At 42.2% G+C, this 25,252-nt stretch overlaps 1 protein-coding gene across 2 annotated transcripts in view; it reads left to right on the forward strand.

The window, feature by feature from the left end:
- The window catches only part of LOC139917384 (rho GTPase-activating protein 26-like), a 112,166-nt gene that overhangs the window by 9,284 nt on the left and 77,630 nt on the right, over positions 1-25,252 (forward strand). The window lies entirely within an intron of this gene.

The raw sequence follows: 25,252 nt of genomic DNA on the forward strand, positions 1-25,252 counted from the left end.
CTCATGCTGTATAAGTTAGAGAAGTATGTTTAAGGAGTATGTTGAGACAATTTTTATTTGACTTGGTTATTTGACCAAAAAAGTGGTAAACAAGTCAAAACTATCTTATATTTTAGATTCTTTAAAGTAGCCGCCCTTTGCCTTGATGGAAAGGCAAAGGCTTTGGAAAGAAATTCATACATAGGCATCAACTTCACTATTTATATTTGTCCAAGAAACTAATTTAAAGCATTTTAAGCGTAAGCCTTTAGATCAAAATGGCTTTAAGAGAATGAAAAACATAGTACATTCAATCAGGTGTGTCCAAACTTTTGACTGGTAGTGTAATACCACCCAAGAAAATTTCAGTTTTAGATTAATTTTGGGTGCTGTGATGCACAAAACTGGCATTCAAACCTGCTGTTTCTCCCAGATGTGAATGTGAAGCACTGTTGGTGTTGAAAAAGAAAATGTGAAACCCTTCCCTGGATCAATAATAGTTGGGGGAAAAAAACAGTTTAGAGTCACATAAGGTCACATGCATCTTCGTCCTTACTACACCTTGTTCCACATGACTATGTGTACTTTGTTCCTTTTCAACTGCACTGAAAAAATATCCATCCTAACAACTCATAGGCACGTATTCATAGTCATAGCATTGAGTGTTAAAATCTTGTTTTTCTTAAACCAAGTGAAGCAGTTTCTGCCATTGGGATGAGATAATTTCACTTGTTTCCAATGTAAATCAACTTGTTTCAAGAATGTTCTTGAAATCAAGCAGCAGTTTCTTCATACTGCTGGAGCGATCGGCCTGATTCTCCCTTAACGATAGAGGCGTTTCTAGAAAACTCGGCAGAATTGTTCACTTGTTCTAAGAAAAGAGTAAAGAGTTCAAGTTCAGGAGTAAATATGACAGTAAAGGACGTGTTAAGTTGGACATGTTTTGCAGTTGAGCCAGCTCCACATTGATTTGATCAGAGTGCCTGTATTTCCTGAGATCATAAGGCTGAGAGAGAGAGAGAGGGGAAAGGGAACTGTGAGGAATGCTCTTTATAACTGTCTGCTCAGGGTTATCTGATTGCTACCGTTCGCTCGTAAAAGAGGAGCTGCGCTTTTCACAGCCGCTTAAAAACCTGTTTTTACTGCGGTGGTTATGGAACAAATTGTTTAATTTGAACTGTTTTCACACCAGAAGGAGTGCGGTGGTGAATTACCTGACCCGGCCCACACCCAGCAGCCTGTGGGATACAGCCTCAGTGTCAAGTTTGTTCCTGGACTTCAACCTAAAATCAGCTGAAATATAAATGGGACCGGGCGAACACACAGAGAGAGAAAGGCTGGTGTCTGTCCAGGAAGCTGGATTTTTCAGTCGGTCAGCAGTAACGCACCTAATAAAAACCATCATGAGAAAAACTAACTCATAAACTTTTTGTTCATAGTGATCTGACATTCTAAAACCCAAGCTTGCTTTTTTAAAATCCAAAACAGCAAGATGGCTGGCAAACTGCAGTCTGGTTTCCTGGCATATCCACATACTGTAGGCTATGAGTCTGAACTGAGTCTTGGCAATGTTGGTGAATGGCAGGCTTGGCGTACACAGTAGATGGAAGGGATTTGAGAATTTGGATGAAGCAAAACCTTTGGGAATCTTAATCCAGACTAATATCTATTCAATAAATGTTTTCGTATTATACAGTTGAACCCCCACTTCTTACTCTTTCCTGCTCTCCCTGCTTTCCTGCTGCTTTGTTCACTAATTTGGCTGCTAGCAGGCCCCTAGTTAGGGTCAAAGGTTACATACATGGGAGTGTGTGTGTGTGTGTGTGTGTTTTGTCTCTGTAGATCTGGCCAATCAAAGGTAGCCCACCTCCTCACTTATTAGATTAGTGTGAAAGCATGTTTTCAGCGCCACAGTGGGCATGCACACACACACACACACACACACACACACACACACACACACACACACACACACACACACACACACACACAGACCTTGCAGCTGTGTAGGACACTGTTGCTGGCTGTCCATAAACTGTCACAAGACCTGAAGGACTTTGTATTGCGTGGTTTGACGATGATGTGGGAGGAAAATATGTTTGTGTGATATTTTGCATGGTATTCAAAGAGGAAACTCACTTAGGTTAATTATTGAATTCCATGGGTGATAAAAGGAAGAGCTGTGTTGAGTTGTTTTTGTATTCTTTTAGGAAAAACAGGCGATAGAGAGAGAGAGACTGCACCTCTGACTCTTCACCTCCAGGTTGTCGTTCCCTCTTTAGCCTGCAGTGCTGAGCTGTCAGTCGCAAGATTCAAGATGTGTGTGATAATGAACTAGAAACTCTCAGCCTGCGGTGGAGAGAAGGTGTGGCTCTGGAATCACTATTCTTTAAGAAGAAACCTTAGGCCTTGTGTGTGTGTGTGTGTGTGTGTGTGTGTGTGTGTGTGTGTGTGTGTGTGTGTGTGTGTGTGTGTGTGTCTCAGTGTTTACGGAACACCTCGCTGCCCAGGCTTGCTACAGATGTCATATTCAGCAGTATAATTTGAACGTGGTAGGTTGAAGTTTTACCAACCTTTACAGAAGTATAGCCACAGGTGTGGCTCAAATCGGGCAGAAACACACACACACACACACTCACACACACACACGCACGCACACACACACACACATGCTGACACATGTTGTTGATAAAATAACTATTTTCCTCCCACATCACAGCCCTTAAACTGAGTCAGAGCGATGGGAAGAGGAGCCAGTGTTGCTCAGAAGTCCGAAGCCAGAAGTTTGGTGTTAATTTGTAGTTCCTCTTTTCAGGGAACTGAGCCGTCTGCACCGTGGCTCGCCAGGTGAAAACAGGTTTTTGTGTCCAGGAAGGAAGATACTGTCTGTGATACTGGAGAGAATCCAGTCATTCTTTGTTGTGTTTCAGAAACACCTTGGATGCTCTAGGGATTCATTTTAAAACCTCTTTTCACGGAAGTGTGAATCCTGTGAAGTTTGGGAGCCCTCTTCACTGTGACTCCCAATGATAAACAATGCATCCAGATGAGGAAGATTCATCAGAAAATGCACGTTCTCTGGGTTTTTTGAAAGGCATTCTGGGAAATGTAGGAAATCACTGACTCAAGTAGAGGGCAGTTTGAGGGAAAGTGGGTTCACCAACAAAGTAAATTACAACTCTTCATCACAAAACAACTCCTGGAATGCATTGAACATCACAGATTGATGATATATAGCAGTGCAAGAGTATCTGAGGTCGGGATTTTCCTTTAATTATATCTTAGGCCCTTTCTGCCTTATTAGATAACAGAAATGAGAGGGAGAGGATGACATGTGACAAAGGTCATGTGCTGAAGTTGAACTGACTGAGTTGTATGCGGTTTGCACCTCAGCACCCCACAACACAGTTCTTCTTTGTTGGATTTCTCCATATCAGGCACGTTTAGTTTTAACCTCTCTTTAACCTCAAACTGTGAGTCTGGAGTCTTCGTCACTGTGGCTCGCACAAAGAAATCAGCTTTTTGTGTCCAGGAAGGAAGATTCGTAATAAATCACTATACATTCAACACACTCATTCATTGTTGTGTCTCAGAAACACATTGCATGACTCTGTATTAAGCTCTTGATGTTCACTTTTAGCCTCCTTTTCAGGGAAAGGTGAAGCCTTCGTTTCTGCAACAAGGAGAATATAGCGTTTTGTTTCCAGGAGTTTCCAAAACTCTTCATTGGATTTCAGAAACACAATGCATGCCTAGACCCATCAAGGAAGCATGATGTTCATTTTTAGCCTCTTTCCAGGAAACAGTGAAACAAGGAGAAGACATGGTTTTGTGTCCAGGAGATGGGAAAAAGTGACATTTAATACTATTCTTTCCATACAAATTCATTCTTTGTTGGATTTCAGAAAACACTGAAATGTCCCACATATCAATTCCCCATCTTCTGGCTAGAATTGAAAGCTGATCTCTTCAATAGATATTTTGTATCTAGGGTACTGAAACCTGGTACCACTATGGCACCAGTTCCCATATGGCCGGTGTCTCCCGGACCGAATTGCAATGAAGATTTCGGTGCCTCATTTCTTAATTTATTTCATAATTGAGACAGTTAACAGTTAATATATTGTTAAATTTATTTGCCTTTGCAATAAAAAATACTTTTTTCTTTCTTTAGTGTATCGGCATCGGTTCAGGCACCGTTTAGGCACCGTTTAGGCACCAGTACCATGTTAAAAGTATCGTTTTAACACCGGTATCGGCAACATCTAAACGATACCCATCCCTATTGTTATCCCCCTTGTCCCCTAATCTCCTTCACTCTCCCTAAATCACATCCTTCTCTCCCTTACCTATCTTTTTTACCAGCACCTGATCTTGTTCCTGTCCTATTATTAAAAAAATTCTGCCTGACTCTTATTCCTTTCCCCGGCACTCCTCTGTCAAACATAAAAACTCTTGGGAAAGAGGAATATTTGTTATATCTATTGTCTGGATGCTGCGGTTTGGATCTTTGCACTTTCTCCTGTTGGTTGATTGTAATGTTGGAGATCTAGGAATTGAAGCTTATTCTCCTGCTGCACTTCTTGCAATTCGCTTCGGATAAGAGCGTCCGCTAATGATTAACATGTAAAACCTAAATGTCAATATCACGCTCTTCACCTTGAAAAGACTCTTTATCACGGCTTAATCTGGTAACAGGATATTTTAAACAGAATGAATGGAGAGCAAGAGTCTTTTATGTTCTCATTGTGTTCAGTCAGTCTGACACTGAAGGACACATTTGACCTCCCAAAACAATGATCCTGCTTCTACTTTCCCTTTCTCCTCCTCCTCCTTCTTCCCCTTCCTCTTTCCTTTTCGCAGCTTTTCTGCACATTTTGCACGCTCGCGTCTTCCTCCTTCACCTTCTTTTTCTCTTCCTCCTGCGCCTCCTCATTTCCTTTTCTCACTCCATCACTGAAATGTCAATTACCCTTCCTCTCTCTCCTCCCGTCTCTGTCCCATTTACCTAGACATAAAAAAATCTGAAGTGACTCTCCCTGTTTTGTGTTATTAAAATAGGATGAGTGCTTGCAGAGAAACCTGACTTTGGCTACCAGAGGAAAAGGAGAGAGGGGGGATGAGCGAGGGAGCGCGTATTAAATGAAATGCAGCAGACTCTTAACTCTCTCCGTCTCTCTCATTGTTTCGTTGTGTGTGCCGCAGCAGACATGACCGTTATCCGGGCCAGGCCTTTTTAATGCGTTTTGCCAGAGGTTGTGTTATTTTTATAACGCAGAGGCATGAGCAAACCCCGACTGTGGTGAAGTAATCATGCCGGCCATCAATTCCAGACAGGCATAGTAGGCCAGTGTAATACTTGGACCCAGAAAAGTACTAGTAAAACTACTAGTAGTTGTTAGATTATGGTTGTAGTATTGGTTACACTGAGACAGACATACAGCAAGATTTTATTCCAAAACACCCTCAATATTCCCTCAATATTTCAGGTGTATTGCGTTGATGATTGCCTTTATTCAGCTCCATTTGGGCCAGATTGTATTTGAAATCATGAAATTATGCTCAGACAAACAGTGTTTATTTTCTATTTATGATATATGAGCAACTGGGCTGTAGATGAATGCAAAATGGCCTCAGAGAGGAGCGGATATACTGAATTATTAAACACAATGCACTGACCTGGGCTGAGGCGCGCCCTTTCTCTGTCTATTACTGTACTGTTGTCCTGTGTAGTGAAGAGTCAGCAGTCTGACTGAGAGAGAGAGAGAGAGAGAGAGACAGCAAGAGAGAGGGAGAGAGAGATAGAGGCTGCCATGAGAAAGGGAGTGAGAGAAAAAGATAGAGAGGAAAAAGGTAGAACAAATGAAGAGCACTTCTGAGAATCACAGTAAGACCCACTTTACGGTGAAAGCGACAGTGTGGCTGTCCTGTCTGGTGGAGAGTCAGCAGTCTTATCCGACATTCAGACTGGGCATGAAAAAAAAATCGAGGTGGTGAGAAAGTCAATGGAAGGAGGCAAAGAGAGCGAAATAGACTCTTAGCAACGGGACAATCGCAAAGAGGTGAGCAAGAAATTCACCTGACGCAGTGAAGCGAAAGCCAGTGAGCTTCAAGCAGGACTGGATCCAGGTGCCTGTAAATTTCTCCCACCCCCCCATCTAGTTTTTGCAAGTACCGCGGGAAAAAATGTCCATTGGATATTTGTGACCACTGATACTGACCAATGACATCTGCACAAAAAGCTAGATTTCCCAAAGAAGCTTGTGCTGGCTGCCAAATACAAGAAAGAGAGAATAAAAAAATATATAATGCCGAAGCAAAGTAATCAAGTAATCGACAATGTGTCATCAGTCCCCCCGCTATCGCCTTGGCTGCCTTCTGCTGTCAAGTAGTGTCATCAAACCTGCAAACATACCCTAATTACCCTAATAGCCCATTAAAGGCATGATATCTGATACTTTTATTGATGTCTGTACATCCGTTGGAGGAAGGAAGGAAAACGGCGAAGAGGGAATGGGAAATTATTTGAACAAGTTGTGGACAGATGAGGAGATGAGAGCGTTTCAAGCGTTGTTTCTCTGGTGTAATGAAGAGAATCTTCTCTAGAAGTTTAGAGAAATATAGAAAAATCCGAAAATCTCCTGAAACTGTCAGGGAATGTGTTTATGTGCTCTAATATCCAGCTGCTATTTGGGATATTTGAGTTTTTGAGTATTTGTTACTATCTAAATTTTGCTTATAATAACTCGGATAAAGGTTTATTCTGATTATGAGGAACCTGAATGAGATTGCTGGGATTTACTGTGTTTATCCAGGACGCTGAATATGTATTAACCTGATCCTGTTTACTGTTGGCTTTTCCAATCCATGTTAATATCCAGAATATTCTGTTTGTGAATACACACAGGGAGATTTGTGATATTAATGTGAACATGCATATAAATAGCATATCCTGAGTATGACTCTAACGGGGAAATGAGCTCATATTGGGAATAGCTGTGAACGTTAACACATTCAGTGAGGTGTGATTTGAGCCGACAGTATTTACCCAGCATGCTTACATTCAACATGATTTCTTGAACCCTTTTTTAACCAGGCAAGTTGACTAACACATTCTTATCAGAGTCAACTTTTCTTGAGTCGCAAGTCTTGAGGCACAAGTCCCAAGTCTAAATGTAGAACAGCAAGTCAAGTCAGAACAAATCAAGAGTCCAGTATCAATTTAACATCTTAAAGAAAACTAAATATCTAGGACTTTTCAATGCAATGTTGTTTTAATAGGATAAAAACTTGTTAAGTGCATCATGAGTTTGATTTTTGTAATCAGTTTCAGCTTCAATAAATTAAATCATTCCATACAAATTCAGAAAACAGAATTTAAATTCAGTCGTCTGGTGGAACAAATCTCAAAACTTTCAATCTAAGTCATTGACATAAGACATAAGATCTTTTGTCAATACTTTAGAAACCTTTCAAGTCATCAAACTGCAAGTCAAAGTCCCACATCACCAGAACCCAAGTCAAGCCTCAAGTATTCTCTTCATGCATCAAGTGAAGTCTCAACCAATTAAAACTGTGACTCGAGTCCCCACCTTGATTCTTATTAATAGCAACAGTGTTAGGGGTTAAGTGCCTGGCTCCATGGCACTCCAGCAGCAGTTGTTGGGGAAAGGAAGTTCACTTCCACCACCCAGACTTTCCCAGCCGGTCCGGGGATTTGAACTGGCGGCTTTCCAGTCACAAGCCATTATATACATAATTTAATAATATAACACATTGTCTCACTGAGCCACTTCACCCCCTATCTGTGTTTACAGTATGCGTTCACAGTAAAACAGAAACAGGCTATTTTTTCCCCCTCTGTATGTGTGTGTGTGTGTGTGTGTGTGTGTGTGTGTGTGAGAGAGAGTGTGAAAGAGCACGTGCAGGGGTGGGCTGAGGGGAAGAGCCGTCTCCAGCGCTGCCCAGGGCCAACCCAAACAAACCACAATCCACTGGCATGGGGAGCGAGGGAGTGTGTGTGTGTGTGTGTGTGTGTGTGTGTGTGGTGTGTGTGTGTGCGTGTCTGCGTTCAGCTCCCATCCGTTTTGTCCCGCCTGCTCCAAAAATAACCCCCTGCTAAGAATATTTAATCCCCAGGTTACCTCTCTCTCTCTCTCTCTCTCTGTCTCTCTCTGTCACTCTATCACACCCACACACACACCGTACACACACACACACACCCATGCACACACACATGGGGGGTGGGGGGGCTCCCGGTGAAGAGCCTGTCAAAACTCAGGCTTAGTGGAGGTAATCTGCTAGGGGTGTGTGTAGTGTGGCTGATGAGTGTGTGTGTGTGTGGCATGGCTTGTGTGTGTGTGTGTGTTATCCTGTGTGTGTTTATGTGTGTAGTGTCTGATGGGGGGTAAAGGGGTATTTTTGGGGGCTTGGCCTGGTGTCTGGCACTGGTATTGGGCTGGGGATTACCATCGGATGGGGGGGAGGGGGCAGAGGGTTCAACTATGTGATTGTCTTTGTTTATTTGTTATTTTCTTCATTTTCGTCAGGATTTGAGAATATCATGTTTATTTCTAGTGGTATTCCAACTCGCCCCCTTCTCCTGATCACTGAGGGTTAGACTGTGGGGTTGATGGGTTGCGGGGTCACCAGGTCAAAGCAAGAGTATGGGGTTTGGGTGGTGTATAGGGGGAGAGGGTTGGAGGGTGGGGTGGGGTGGGGGGGCTTGTGGTTCATCGCTTCAGGATGTTATAGAGAACTATGGCTGCTGTAGGCGGAGCTTGTGCTGGAAGCTGGTGGCGGTGGCTGAGGTCAGGCTGTGTTTACACATCTCTGCATGTCAAAGTCCCTGGAAGAGTTTTGATATTTCACCATTTCATTCATGTTTGCAAAGGTTTGGCTGTGAGGTGGATGGTAGATAACTTTGAGGAATGTCTGTTAAAGACCCCATGAAATGAAAAATAACTTAGTGTACACCTATACACCAATACAGGCCAAAAAAAAGACAAAAACATTTAAACAGCACATTTCTGTTGATGACTCATCCTGCACTCGGGGGTGTATACAAAAATTTCATCCAATGAAATTTTGATAACCGTTGGAATTATTCCCCCCCATCCTCTGCTATTTTTGTCTAGCATGTAGCTCAGTTCAGCGAGCAGCATGGGACGAAGGAGTGTTTTTGGCTGCGCTTCACCAAAAGTGTGAGTGTAGAATGCTGTCCATGTTTGATCTGAGCGTCCACTTCTGCGATATTCAAATAAATCCCTCCCGCCGATGCTTCCCGCCCTAACTTTCTATTACATGTTTCTGTTACATTCGGAAATACGTCAATGCACAGAAGCAAATCACGCTCTCCATGCGACTTCATGGGGACTTTTGATATAGAAATTATATGATGAGTGATGGATGTGCAGTGTGCCTTATTCTGGCTGCTTCGGGTCACATTGATCATCAATTCATCTGAACACTTTACCTTCCCATTATAAGGTGTATGCTTTCACAGTGTGTCATATATAGGACATTTTTCAGTTCCTGTGTGAGAGCAGATTTATAGCAGTTCTGACACGGGGTAGTGGGAGAGCAACGACTTTTAGTTGTGGCAGAGACTAGGATGGGAAAAGTGAGGTGAGGCAGTGTGTTTAGTACACTAGTGCTTAACCCCTTGTTACTGGTTGTTTGATTGGCTGGCTGGCTTACTGCTTAGCTGGTTGGGTATCTGACTGACTGAATGGCTGAAAGGAGTGATGACTTAGCAGAGTTCGCATTCAAGGCCAAGCTATCAAGCCCAGTGATTACTGCTCTTCGACCGGCGCTCAAGGTCGATCCTGACTTGCAAGTTGAAATTGAGGTCAAAGAAGACTCAGGCATCCAGATAGCTGAGTTTGGTCTGTCTGCTGAGCCGGCTCTGTCTGCCCCCGGCTTTGTGTTTGCCTTGGCGATAATGGCTCATCTAGCTGAATAAGCGTTGTCTCCCGCAGTCTCATCAAATCTAGATGGCCCAGCAGTCGAGCTCGTTCCGTCCTCTGATTTACAGACATTGAGGATAGGCATTTATGCTGCTTTAATGTGTTATTGTTTTATTTTGAGGCCACGCACCTTAGTATGTTTTATTTATGGAGACACTAGGAGGGCACAGAGGGAGACAAGAGTAAATTTAGCTGGGATTTGATGCTATGCAGGCAGGAGCACAAGTGGTTTCAGAGGCAGAGGGTCTTCACTGCTTCACCGCATTTTCAACTTCAAATGTTTTTAAATCTTCATCCAGTAGTGGAAGTTTTAATATGAAAGCCAAATCTTGATGTTGATATTTAAAGGAAAAATTCACCCTTGGATACTCTTGTGATTAGAAGTTGTAATTTACCTTTTTGGTGTACCCACCTTCCCTCAACCTGCCAGTAGTGCCTCATCTATTTCTACTTCAGTTATTAATTTCCTACATTTCCCAGAAAGACTTTCAACAATCCCCAGAAAATTTGAACTTGCTGTATTCAGCAATTGCAGGAGCGACAGTAGAGCGATAGTTTATCCAGTCGAGAAAAAGTGAGTTGTGCCCCTCACTCAAAATGCATTGTCTTGTGGCTGCATTTGATGTTTGATAGTCAACATCAAACTCCACTGTAGCTGTTCTTGAAATATCTTGTGACGTCACCACCACCACCAACAACAACAACAACAAATACACCACCACAACAACAAAATGGGCCCAGAAATGCAAGATACATCACCAATAGCTGATTTATTATCAGTATTAGTGTTTTAGGGAGGATTTTCCCTTTTAATATTGACAGTTAGAATAATGTCTCCTCCAAAAAAACAAATAACTTTTTTAAAAGCTGCATAGAGCATCAAGTCAATTCAGCTGTAACCTAAATTTAGACCCTTATATAACCCAGGATCTTTCCTAAAGTGAGTTGTTTTGTTGTGGCTTTTTTTGAAGAGGAAAATAAGGGCGTATGCCAAGCTAGGCTCTCACAATTGGAACAAAAAAACAAAAACAAACAAAACAATCAACAGTTAGAATGAAAATAGAATAATAATAGAATTAAAGTAAATGGTTGGTGTCAGTTGAGGGGAATCAGACTAAAACTTTCACCTTTTATTCCACATAAAAGGCACATTGTGCTTGATTCCTCTCTTTTAAAGTGATGTTGTCATCTTACCAGTCTTTTTACATAACAATTACATAACTTAAACATTCTCATGAAATGATTTCAAGATGCTGCTTCTCATATTATGACATGGGTGTTTAGTAAGACGCCAGTTCAACAAGCACATCCTAATAATTTGTTGTGTTCAGTGTGGTGTTCTTTAGAATTGGTTGGTAATAGTTTCAGTAAATTCAAGGTTAAAGGGGAATCCCAAAGAATTTCAGCTTTTTATCCCCTCTGCCGCAGAACTGTTCAGCCAGCAGCGATAAAACAGAAGTCTGTCTTTCTAATTGACGATGTCACATCAATGTAAACAACCACTGAAAATCAAAAAGGTGACCGCAGGAGGATGTTTAGGTGAGAAAAGCACATATTCTGGCACAGAACTGATGCCGCTACAGTAATATAAAGCTCATTTGTCTCACTGTGTGCTGTAGGTCCACAAAGTCAGTTTCCCAATCCCTCGTCAGCAGACCATCACATGTTGGAGTCTTGTCATCTGATTTCCCGCTAATTAGAGTTGAGTTGAGTTCAAGTTTCATTAAAAGCCTATTGATTAGACTATTGTAAACCAAAGGAATAACACGTTAAAAAGGTAAATTGAGTGGAATTCCCCTCTCAGTTTCAATTTAAAACACTCAGACTTCCTTTTCTGTCTTTTATTTTTAGGCCTTCCGATGTCCCTCCACAGATTGACAGTGAAATCTAAAATTGAGCTGTATTCCCCTCTCAGCTTCCCTCTAAAACACTTTCACTTCCTTTTCTGTCTTGTATCAGAAAAAACAGTGTTACTGTTCTATTACTTGCATTAAAATACAGTGAAAAAAGGTAGAGAAAGAGAGGAGATGACTATGATAGCTGGATTTGTATCCACACTTTCATGGTTACAGGGTTTGTGCTTTAGAATGTTAAAGCTGCAATATGCAACTTTTTCACTTTAAAATAATAAATGAATCAGGTATATTATACGTTATTAGTCTGTTTCTGCTTGTGACCCTGTGTGTACGTGCCTAAATCCCCCTGTTTGACTGCAATTTTCAATGATGTTTGGGACGATTTGGGGCGCACATCATTGGCTGTGGGTGGTGTTAGCGGTGAGCTGGGTTTAGTGGGGTCATCCCTATGTTCCCTCAGCCCTATGTTCCCTCAGCCCTATGTGTTTAGGCAAGGAGCTCGTATGGTTGAGGTTAGGGTTAGGATTGCTTGCGGTCGAGTGGTTCCAGGGCAGATGAGGTGGTTGAGGCATGAGGTCACTGAGGTTAAGGTTAGAGCAAGCTTGCGGTCAAGGCTGTCAGAAGTTGGGATAGGGTTGAGGGAACATAGGGCTGAAGGAACATAGACACGCTCCCGGGTTAGGCTAGCAGCTACAGCGCAAATAAATAATCGCAACAACAACAATGGCAGAAAGCTGTACAAAACAGAAAGTACAGCGAAGCTAAACATGCGGCAAACAAGGCCGGTTCAAAATCACGGGTGAACATCGGCATTGCTTTTCGTGCTGCCGCTATCAGAAGGAGATGAAAGGGCTGAGAAGATGGGTGTAGCATGCTAGCCAGTTTGCTACATTTTCTACACAGCAAGCGAGCAGTCCTACATTATCCCAGAGTTCATCAGACAGATCATCAAGATGAGTGACAACTGTTGGGGCATGAATTTGCAACTCAGGGGCAGGAAGGCGGGACTTAAAATACACTTTGCTGCCTCGAAAAGTTGTGTATCTTCTAAGTTTGACCTCCTTTGTGTTCTTCTCTAACTCTAACTGTGTTCTTCTGTGTGCGTATTAGTGGGGTGTGATTTAATTTGTTTTCTCCCTTTGTTTTGTGCTTCCAATCTCCATCTCTCTTTGCATTTCCCTTGTCTTGCCCTCTCTCCTGTCACATCGGCCTTAGAGGAAGGACTTAGACCGATAAGCCACCAAGCAGCAACCGCTCTGCACCACATCCCCCAGGCTGCCATGATCCCTCCTGACACACAGAGAGAGAGAGGGGGGAGAGAGAGAGAGAGACAGAGAGAGAGAGAGGAAGAGAGAGATAAAGACAGAGAGAGAGAGAGGGACAGAGAGAGAGAGAGGAAGAGAGAGATAAAGAGAGAGAGGGAGAGAGAGTGAGAGTAATGGCTATGCTAACAATAGAGTGTAACAGACTCGGCCAGAGGAGAGAACATGTACTCTCTATTTATCTGTTCTAACGGCACACTCTGTAATAGCCATCACACAGAAAATGAAAGCTGGTGTGTGTGTGTGTGTGTGTGTGTGTGTGTGTGTGCGTGTGCGGTTGGACGCTAATAAAGCGTATGATGGTGCCTTCAAGGCTGCTTTTAGTCTCTTACTGGGAGAGAGAGAGGGAGAGAGTGCTGTAAGTAGCCTATTCTTTGTATTTTCTGTATTTTCTATAAATCAGAAATTTGGTCCAGATGAAGCTAGCCAAATCAGTATCTCTCTTTGTAAAAGTCACATTTTCAGATGGGTGTATGGAGTTACTTATGCACTGTGTTTATTTAACCTAGTTGTATTTCTTTTTGATTGTTTTCCCCTTTTCTTTCTTACCTGGCATTATTGAATGTATAACATTCTTTTGAAACAGGTATATAAAACAAGCTAATCAGTAGTATTATTACCATTGATGCAGAGTTGATTTGCCTCATATCCGTGTGATTACTAACCACGCCTAAGGATTATAAACACAAATTTACAGGCCATTTGTGGTGCTTTGGAATTCAAATGGTTTTTATGAAATACCACTTTTGCATTGCCATGCAGAACTCAGAATGGGAAACTTGACTAAAGACTATTTTATTGATTTGTGGTATTGATACTGATTTCACAGCATCAAATGATATTGAATGACGCCGAACAGCCTTAAAATGTTGGATTCTTAGAATGAGTATTTTCTTGTAGAGAAAATAACCTCCATTACATCATGAAATGTGCTTTCATTTAACAAAGAGAGGAACGTTTTTGAGTGCTGAATTTGAAGAAAAGGAATGGGTTTCAGTATTGAAGAGTTGAAAAGTCATGTTTTGGTGAGGTAGTTGTAACCCTGGTGGAGGGCTGATGGGTAGTGACGCATCTTTTGGTGAGAAGCATTACTTTTTGAGGTGCTTTTGAGCAAGGCATTTGACTCCTAAGTGATCCAGGGGAGCTGCTTGGTGGAAGACTGTGGTTGTACCAGTCAGTTTCCAGGTGTGAGTGTATATAATATAACTGTGAGTGTGGAGAAAGAGCAATTAATCTTTCCTGGATAAATAAAGGTAAAAAAGGACCACAGGCATAGTCTTTGAAAAGTGCCAAAATATGTCTAAAAATGCTTAGTTTTAATTTGCAAGACCCACTGAGCTTGAGTCTTCATATCCAAAGTAATATAAGTTTAGCCGTTGTCATATTTCTTCATTTCATTTGTTTGAAATGTATTCAAAGCCTGATTCTGCCCAGGTTGGCCTCCTCCTCTCAGTCGATTGACTGTACTGTACATTCTGTGCCCACACTAAGACTGAGGGCTTGACTCTCTTTCTCTCTGTATAATTCATTGGATTCACAAGACTGCAGCCTGCAGAGGTACCTTGTAGAGAGAGAGAGAGAGAGAGAGAGGTTAAGATAGAAAAAGAAAGAAAGACAAAGAAAGAAAGAAGAAAAGACAGACAGATAGAAAGTGTGAGTGAGTGTTGCTGGGTATGAAAGCACAGTATGTCCTTGCTTGTATCTCCAAAATGTAAAAATTTCAGGAACTAAGAAAAACAGCCTTGTTGAATGTAAGAGGTGTGTGTGTGTGTGTGTGTGTGTGTGTGTGTGTGTGTGCAGGGGAAAGCCCAACTCCTATCTCCTAGCAGAATGCCTTGCTCTCCTCCGTTTGCTTTTTCTGCTCCTCTCTACTCTCCCTAACCCCCAAACCTCCTGTCCTCCTTCTGCCCAGCCCAGATAACAACCCTGTCCTAACGCTTAACTCCTGCTGTGGGACAGGTTTACTGTAGGTGAGACACAGTTCACACAGACACGGATGAAGATGCATGGTAGTGAATGTGGGTCATGTGCTTTATGCTCCGTAATTTGTGCTATACAGGTAGGGCGAATTCTGTTTGATTCATCATGCATTTCAACTCTACCACTGCTATATTTCTCAGACACAGTCTCCTCTCTTCTCTTCGCTTCTCTTCTGCTGTGTTTGCTCTGTTCATTTCACCTTATTTAACAAGGATAATCCACTCAGTACAACACACTGTCTCCCGGGGAGTCTTGGATGCATTCCTCCTCTAGATAATGTGTATCTAACTGACACACCAAATAACTTGTGTGCTGTTACATGAAACATTCCCATTCTTTATGTCCCATGGAAATAACATTGCCACGTTATATATGTCAAATACATATGAGAGGCGCTGAAGAAGGCCAAGGGCTGAAACGCGTATGTTGCTGCTGTGCAAATTAAAGACATTTTTCTACAGTTTATGTTTTTGAGTTGGCACCCGATGAAGTTTAAGTTTTGAGTCGAGCACACCTGTATTCTCTTCATTTCACGTTATATATCACAACGTTTGAAGCAACGTTACAAAACCATTATGTCGTACCTCGGCTCTTGGCCTTTCTTAACCTCACAGCAGCTTGCCCAAGGCTGTAGCAGGTGTCAAAGACAGCTTGCTCACACACGCATGCATACACACACACACACACACATGCACACACACACAGCAGCATGAACACATGCACACTGAGGCACACTGTCCATTAGTTTGCCTGTGTAACCATGGTCAAACAAAATTATACACATTTACAATTTGCTGTGACACCCTATGGTTTCTTCTCACTCACTCACACACACCCAGACACACACACACACACACACGCATTTACATGCTGGGAAGTGATCGCTTAGGGGGTTAAAGTTAACAGTTGTGGCTTGCTGTATTAATGGGATGGCCCTGATGACCCACTGACTTCCTGGCTGCCTTTGATGCAGAGGAGAGGAGAGGAGAGGAGAGGAGAGGAGAGGAGAGGAGAGGAGAGGAGGGGAGGGCTGCAGCTTGATCGGTGTAGGGTGTGGCTGGCTATGGCAGAGGTTTCAGTGCTGGTGACAGTGGGGGTCGGTTGGGGGTTGGGTGTTGCTGGTAATGACTTGGGGGCTCATTCATGCAGTTGAACGAATATTCATTTAAATGCATATTTTCCTGCCTCGAGGGAGAGGGAGAAAGAGTCGGGGAGAAAGAGCCAGAGCGAGAGAGAGAGAGAGAAAAAGGGAAGGAAAGGTAGAGAAAGAGATGTACGGAGGCAGACAGCGAGGCTCGACTCCACCTACTGGTCCTGGGAAAGATCAAAGAGCAATTTCTTATCCCTTCTTCTCCCAAATTCTGTTTGAAGCTGGATTTCTCCGCCGTTACCTCCTTACGGCTAATTCTCCGCTGCCACAGCACAAAAGAGCCAATAAGGTGCGGGGGGTGGGGGGTTGGTGTGTGTGTGTGTGTGTGTGTGTGTGTGGGTGGGGTTGCTAGGTTGGCTGGTGAATGTCAGATGGCATTGGAAACACAACAAGATGATTTCTCTGTATCTCCGCAGCGACTGGCAAAGTTAAAGGTTGCCATGTGGTGGCCAGGCAGACTGTGTGCGTGTGTGTGTGTGTGTGTGTGTGTGTGTGTGTGTGTATGTGTGTGTGTGTGTGTTCACTCAATCAGAAAACTCAGCTTCACAAGGAGGCGGTTGAAATGGGATCACGCTCTTTTGACCAAACACTGCAGGCTATATTTCAATCTAAGTTTTGTACAGTGTGTTATAGTAGATTCATGCTTTGCCTTTTGCTTTTGTTGCAGGTTTTTATGGTTTGCCAGAGTTTGTTTGTTATCAAAAGCCTCCACCAAATGGCAATGCCATATGCATATTGATGGTAAATAGAAAGAAACAAAATAGCAGTCATCATTTTTCATTAATTTTATTCCTCTGGTCTCTTTGAAAGGGACAAGCACAGAAAACATTAACACTAGCTTATATAGCATTACAGCTCCTGGTACACTTGGCCCCATGATAGCATTGATTGAAATGTAAAAACAAGAATAAGACATTAATACAATTGAAATTAACTACAAAATAAGACAAGGGAAACTGAGACTGTGATAGTGATACAGTACAGTTTCAGTACAGGTAATAACTACAGCTTTACCTTTTGTAAGCCAGGTTTTAGTTGTAAAGCAGAAAGTGTCAAAGTCATGAGTTTGGTAAGGATCCACTTCACGTTTGGGTCTTGAATCAAACCCCGTCGATAATGACTGGCTCGCTGTACATTATGCCACTTATTACACAACTACTTACCAAAGACATTCATCACCTGACTCAAAATTATGATTTAATATGATTTTATTACAAGCTAATGTAACTTATGAGTGTCAGCCAAAAAAATGTCTTCAGTAACCAAGGAGTAATGTCTTTTTTGGCACCAGGTGTAACTGATTAATTTGATTAGAAATCCGCAAAAACGACCAGACTTATTGACTGCAGAGTCCTATTAGACATGAAACAGTGGTCAGTCATTGGCCAATCAGAATTGAGTATTTAACTGTAATACATTCATGATAACATGCTCTACACCACACTATACCAGATATTTTCTGTGCCAAAATTTAACTCGTGTGTTTTTTTTCCCACATTCTCACACGATCGTCTGTCAGTGTTTGGCCTCAGTCGACCTGGTTGGGAAACATTCTGGTTGGAGAACTCACTTCCTCTTCCTGTTCTTGTTTGGCACTTCCTGTTTCAGACCTTCCCAAAGAGCTGCGACAAAGAAAGCAGGGAGGGCGGCCGCTACAAGCCTTGGGAAAGCTTGTCGTGTACTTTGCCATACTGGAAGTGCTACAGTTGTGCGTGTTGGTCATTCTGTCTCCTGGCAGCAATAATTTCTTAGTATTTATGAATATTGGTCCTTGGGTTGACAGGTTTTGTCTTTGTTCCAGCTGATTCGCCTGCTCGCCACATTGATCTGTATAGGCTCACCCACCCAAGGCAGGAAACTAACTTTTACGATCTTTGGCCACATTTTCTGGTAAATTCCTCAGTTCACTGCCCATTTTCACCATTTTACAAGCCATTATAATTTGGATTTTTCAAAAGTAGAAACGGACCTCCAGATGATTTGGGTAGATTAGACAAACTTAACAAGCATAGCCGAAATATTTTCCCACGACGCTTTTTTTTTTTTGCTCATTCCTTTTCATACATGGCTCAAAAGTCTGAAGACAGATTATCTCTGTTCCCCTCTTTTTTGTTCATTTATCAACATCACTCTCTCTCTTTTTTCCTCTCTCTCAATCCTTTCCTCTGTCTGTCTCTTTCTCGTTTTCTCTCCTTCTCCCCGTCGCTCCATTCCTGACCAGGATGAGAGCTGACGGAATGAGGTCAGGGAGGATTGCCCTTTCAACCAATCCTGTTAGAGACTGATGATTTATTTCCAGGTTAAATGTCACCCAGAATTCAATGGCAGCCTCCATGTATACGGCTGGTGCCCTTGCATCTTATACAGAACATCGCCATCTTAGACAGAGAACATTGGCACTTGTACAAGCATCTTCAATATACCGAACGCTGGCATTTAGACAGTACATTGGCAGCAGATCCATTGGCTTTTTTATCCAGGCATTCGGTGGTAAGTGAGGCTGGCGTCCGTAGAAGGCGAGGTGCCATGCTGTAAAGCTGGCATCTCAAGTGGATTCCATTAACCATGCAATATGTTTAAGACTTGCACGGCAGATTCATAATAGTTATAATAGCTGTAATAAATTCCACTTACATAGCGCTTGTCAACTGTGCATCAATAAAATGGAAAAAAAAAAAGTCTAGAGGTGAAGGCGAGGGAAAACTCAACTTTCTGTTGTCGGCCAATGAGAGCACAACACAGTGGTCTTTATTGACAGTGACGAGTCTGTGAGGTTGGTGGGGTTTTTGCCATTAAAGGCTTAGTAGAGGAGGAGCGGTTTGAACCTGACCCCGTCCTGAACCCTGAGGCAGTGGAGTGGAGGAAGAAAGTATTACTCATTGGAAGATGTCCTCAACATCAGTTTTTGGACCTCCAAATGAATTTCCTGCTGGTTTGCAAATTAACATGATTTAAAACATTTTTTTAATGGTTCTTCAGCCATGTGTGTCATGCATCAATGCGACAAATTCTTCTCACACTCAGTAGACCTGGTCTGTTCTGTCAGTGTGTATGCAGGGTGTATATATGCCAGGGTGAAGTCACTCCCTAAATCACAAAACCACATTAAAACATTTGATAGCCTCACCTCACACCTTTTGCGCCCTCAAAACACAGCCCTCTGTATTATAGATAAACACAGATATGTGGGGCTAGGCTAAGCTAGCTGTACCACACCAGTACCCAGATGGCCCAAAACTATCTGTACCCGAAAGTAAGTAAAAAAATTGCACTGGGCAAGATCTTTATGTAAAAATATACCTGTCTTATCAGCCTAAATCACGAAGTGGGCTGTAACAGAGAAGAGCCTCCCATCCATTAATCAAGACCCTGTAGATTTACTCAAGTTAAATTTTGGTGTCAAGTATGGTCACTGGCAGGAACTCTTCTCTGCACACAGGAAGTGCCAAATTAGAACTTAAAAAGTGTCAAGTGAAACAACAGCGAGTGAGAGCTCAAGAGATTGTCAAGAGAAAGCTGCACTCGCCAACGAGCGCTAAAACTGCTGCAAAAAGATTTTCTTCACCACTTCAGGTGCACCGCTTACTGATGTCATGTTATGTGATTTCTGGGTATTACCTCTCGCTGACCTTTTGGGGCCACCGATGTGCGAAACTGTGCAGCTTTAAAGCAGTCTACCATAAACCATGTCCTCAGTAGAAGTGAGTTCACAAGGTCAGCGTCCAGCTCCCAGAGAGAGTCGCTGCCAGTGCTTTTACTGTGTTTGTGTTGTCGTCTGGAATAGAGGTCAGGCTTGTGTTGGGCGTAGGAGAGGAAGTGGACGGAGGCTATTTGGAGACGGGCACTAATCTGGTTAGTGAGGTTTCCACCCTCTCTCCTTTCTCTCCCTCCTATCACCACCACCCCCGCCTCCGTGGGCACCGGTCTGATCCGTCATGTGCCCAACATGGCGAGCCAGGATGCCATATTGGACGTGCTGCCAACATGTCAGCCCTTCATCCTGTTGTCTACTGCTTGGATGCTGTATAGTGCAAGGTACAATAGTATTACAAGTATGTCAAGTGTCGTCTCCATTTTGTTGCAATGCTGTTTGCATGAGGAGTTAGACAAGTCAAACTGTTCAAATTGAACTGATTTGAATACATTTTCAACTACAACTTTGTCCGGTTCATGAATTGGGTGACAACAAGAAACTATTTGGGGAAAAGCTGGCGGAAAACTGTTCAAATGGAGTTTCTTCACAATTGTTGCTTTAAAGTCCCCATGAACCGAACTCCCATTACTTTTACTTCCAGGAAAACAGAGTATCTTTCATGGTGACCTCATGCTGCACTAGTAGGTGTAAATTTCAATTTCTAACCAATAAAACCATCAGATTTTTTAACAGTCCCGCCCCTCCGCACCCCTCCCATCAAATGAAATTGCCTTTCTCTGCCTGACTGATAATCCATTGGTTTAGACTTTGGGGTCTTTAATAAACACGAGAACATTTTACTGCAAGGAAACATTTGAACATTTGACTATGACCTCTCCCTTTATTGCTTGTTGGTAGGAACTTTGGCAGTCGCCATTGCCCCGAAAGTTGCTGAGTATATAACCACCCTAGGAGGTCAGCTCGGGAAATATTTATTTTTCCTTGGACATTAGTTAAAACATTTTGAATATAATTTATACACAAGCCCTTGTCAGGATGATAAAGACTAAGTGTTCCAGTGTTTCCAGTGTTTGTATTGGAATGGCATTTAGTTTGTCTAGTACCAGAGATGACCTCAAGTGGGACAACAGAGTCTCCCAGGCAGCGCTCAACAACTACAACAAGCCACAACAGAAGGAAAACCACTCTGTCATCTTCTGGCTCCTGTTTCCTTCTCTTCCCCCCTCTCTATCTCTCTCTCTCTCTCTCTCTCTCTCTCTCTCTCTCTCTCTCGTCTCTCTCTCCTTCTGCTTTCTCCCTCATCTGTCATCGTGTTTCTTTCTGTCACTTTGTGTGTATGTGTGTGTGTATCCATGTCTGTGTCTCCGTGTGTGTGTGTGTTCATATCTTTCCCTCGTCTTCTCTTCCGCTCTCCTCTCTCCGGTCTGTGAAAGAGGGAGGTCATACATTCTCTTACATTTCCTGTTTTGAAGAGGAGTAGCGCTGCTGACTCCTGCGGGCTCACGTTTTAAATCATGATCGTCACATCAGGGAATGCCATTAAAGGAATATACCAAGTTTTTGGCCCGTTGGTCAAATTACCCGTAGTGTGATGAGAAGAAAGGCAGCAAAATCATCCCTGTGTCCCTGGTGGATCATTTGCTCCATGCTAACACTTTAGCAAACACTATATGCTGAATGATTGTAGGCGACTAGCATTATCCCAAAAGTGAGAAAATAAGAACTTGTACCAGCTGTGAATCTAAATGTAAGTAATCTTAAATTATATGCGGCCAAATCTGACAGTTTTGTGTAGGATATTGGTAAAACTTACACAAAATATGATATAAAAGTAGCATACTGTTTTGAAGTACGAGGAACTACTTTCCCTGTTGGCATAAGAAGTGAAGTTAGTGGGCGATGGGAGACTGTGTACAGTTAAAAATCACTGAGCAGTGGATGAATATGTGGTTGCTCACCTGAAATAGTCCCAAAAATAAACCACTACATCAGCTTTTTTAGGTTAATGATATTTGATTTTTAAAATGCACAAATCTACAAGTTATGTAATAAAAAAAACACTAACAACTTTTTATTACGGAAAGGTCCATTTTCTTACTTCGGATAATGCTAGTCGCCTCAACATCATGTATGCTAAAGAGTTAGCATGGAGCACCAGATTGAATGATCTACCGGGAACACATGCATGATCTAGGTGTCTACGTTTTCATCACTTAACGGGTGAGTTAACCAACGGGCCAAAAACTGTAAGCGTATTCCTTTTAAATTAGGCAACGGCAGTGAAATAGCTGCAGCGGGACATTCCTGGCCCCGCGTCGTCCGCTAGGATTCCCGGTCAGATTGTTCTACATTCCTGCTGTGGATTTTTCCAGCGGCAGCCGGCGGTCTGCAGGATGATTTCACCCCTCAGACGCTCTTTTTAAAAGAGAGAGAGAGAGAGAGAGAAAGAGAGAGGAAAACCTCCCCGGTTGTCTCTGTTCGCTGTGTCAGCAACAGGCGTGGCAGTGCCAAAACGAGAGGGAGGGAGGGAGAGAGAGAGAGAGAAAAGAGAGGGAGAAAAAAGAGAGAGAGAGTCTGACAGAGCGTAAAAGTGAGAGAGAGATGGCTCGAGAGAAACAAACAAAAAGAGGATACAGAAAGCTTGAGAGACAAAGATAAAGAATGAGAAAGAGGAAGAAACAGAGAGAAATAAAGAGACAGAGAAATGGAAAGAGGGAGAGAAAGAAAAAGAATTTGGGAGAGAAAGAGAGAGAGAGAAACTGAACTTCCTGCTCCTTGTGGTGGCCTGGCTTCTTTGTGCCTGTTGCTAGGTTACGGTAGCTATGTGGTCCGGGACAAGAGAGGAGAGAGAGAAAGACAGAAAGAAAGAAAAGAAAGGCAGAAAGAAACAGTGTACAGTACAAACCTTCCAGTGTTTCTCTCCCTCTCTCTCTCTCTCTCTCTCTCTCTCTCTCTCTCTCTCTCTCTCTCTCTCTTTCTCTCTCTCTGTCTCTAAAACTAAACAGATAATCTAATTTACCATTATGATTGTTTTCCCACTAATCATAACATTAGAAATAATGTTTAAAACTTCCATATGTCGTCCTCTGGGTACAGATAAGCAGGTGGACGGTCAGATATTTTAACATGTATAGCTTACTTGTTTTCCCCACCCAAATAAATCAAAAAATCCCTAACCAAATACAAAAATCTATTCAATTAAACAACTTTATTGGCATAACTTTTGAACCAGGAACAAAGCAGTTCACAAAAATCCTGAATGAAACCAACAAACAATTTCAATATTCAACCCATATTGATATGACTCATTATTTGGCTTGTAGAATGTATTATACAATAGTACATTAACATCAATATCTGTAATGTCAATGAATTATTTGATGTGAAAACATGTGCTATTCAATAATACACAATCACCAACATCTATATCAATGGAAAACAGTTCCAAAATGGAGATCATGTATTTCAAAAGCCAGTAAGGGCTTATCAGACATGGTAGTACCCATTGTGTGTGTGTGTGTGTGTGTGTGTGTGTGTGTGTGTGTGTGTGTGTGTGAAAGAGAGAGTATTGATTAGAAAACTGAAATGGTAAATGATTAAAAACCTTTCTTCCTCCCTGCCTCTCTCTCGCTCTCTCTCTCTCTCTCTCTCTCTCTCTCTCTGTGTTCATTCGTCCTCACTTCTAAACTTTATCTTATCTTTCCTCTTCCTCCTTGAATCCCCGGTTCCAGCCAAAAACAGTTTACATCTCTTTTCAGTCTCCCTCCCTCTCTCCTCCTCTCTCGAAACTATATCACTTTCTCTCATTTCTCCCTCTTTTCCCCCAGACTACCTCTGTCCTCTCTCCCGCTTTCTTCACCCTCTAACTCTCGGTTTGTTCTAGCTGGGACTTTGTGTGTGTCATTGTTGGGTTTCTTTTGTTCCCGGCTTCATTTAGCTATTGTTAGTCGTTCTGTTGCTCTCTGACCGCCATTCAACCGCTTTCTGATGAGCCTGAGCTATGGAAGGCCAGACAGCAGCCATCAGCAGACTGACACAGAGCTTTACCAACTTTATCATCTCTGTTCAGTTCATCATTTTCTTTCTTTCTTTCTTTCTTTCTTTCTTTCTTTCTTTCTTTCTTTCTTTCTTTCTTTCAACTCCTTCCATGTGGATTCCTTCCTGGGATGGGCAGTTTGACACTCATTAAACAGGAATGAAGTTCCGAGTGGGTTGGGTGTATGTGTGTGTGTGTGTGTGTGTGTATGTGTATGTGTGTGTCTGCGTGCATGCGTGTGTTTGTGTTGTATTTAGACTGTTTAGCTTGATGAAAGATGGGCAGTATGAGAAGATGAAAAGGTTCAGACCGTTCTCAGCTAATTACAGTCAACTTAGACAGTACACACACACACACACACACACAGACAAACACACTTGTCCCTTCAGTTACTACGCTGACACATTCAAATGTGATGAAAGCCATCTGTTAAGATAGACAAAGGGAGTGTTTCCAGTGTGTTTGTGTGTGTGTGTGTGTGTGTATACTGGGACTGCTTTGTCAACCCCAGTGCTGTATCATGCACTGGCCTGTGTTTGCTTTTATAAGTGATTCCAAATGTGGGCCAGAGAGTGCCCTTTTTAGTGCGTTCCTGTGTGTGTGTGTGTGTGTGTGTGTCTGTGTCTGTGTATGTGTGTGTGTGTGTGTGTCTGTGTATGTGTGTGTGTGTCTGTGTTTACTGTCAGAGTCCCCCATGTGAGGGAGTTCCATCATGGCTTAGTGGTGTTTACGATCCACAGAACCGCTGCCAGCAAAGACACATCAAGGTTTTCACAACATTATGCTAGTAAATAGAAAAAACAATATCTTCGGGAAATCAAACAAAAATGTTTTTGATCTATTTATGTAGAGACGCTGCCTCTCAGTTTTATAACTTTTTATAAATCATGTTTATAACATTTAAAACATGTGTATGCACCTGTTGACTCTATACTCTTTAGAACACAAGGAGCACGGTTGGATATATAAAAAAAAACAAAAAAACATATCTGTCAGCACAGCAGTGATTTTTGGGATTGATGGGATTTTTAATGCATCAAAATGTTTTGAAAGATCTCAAAAAGGCAACTCAATTTTTTTTTACAAGTTGCAAGTTTAAGCTGAAAATTAATTCAAGAGTATTGGTCTGATCCCATTTATAAAAGCGTGATATGAACAGATACTTTAGAAAGCAACTTACTGTATCATATAGATTTTCATTCACTGCTGTAAAATATTGAAAAAAATAGTTAGAGCCAGTGTCAAACTTGAGGAATCAGAGCAGGTATCAGTATTTAGAATAATGGTGCCAGCCATAATGAGGATT

The sequence above is a fragment of the Centroberyx gerrardi genome, chromosome 11, assembly GCF_048128805.1.
Source record: "Centroberyx gerrardi isolate f3 chromosome 11, fCenGer3.hap1.cur.20231027, whole genome shotgun sequence".
Classification (NCBI taxonomy): domain Eukaryota; kingdom Metazoa; phylum Chordata; class Actinopteri; order Beryciformes; family Berycidae; genus Centroberyx; species Centroberyx gerrardi.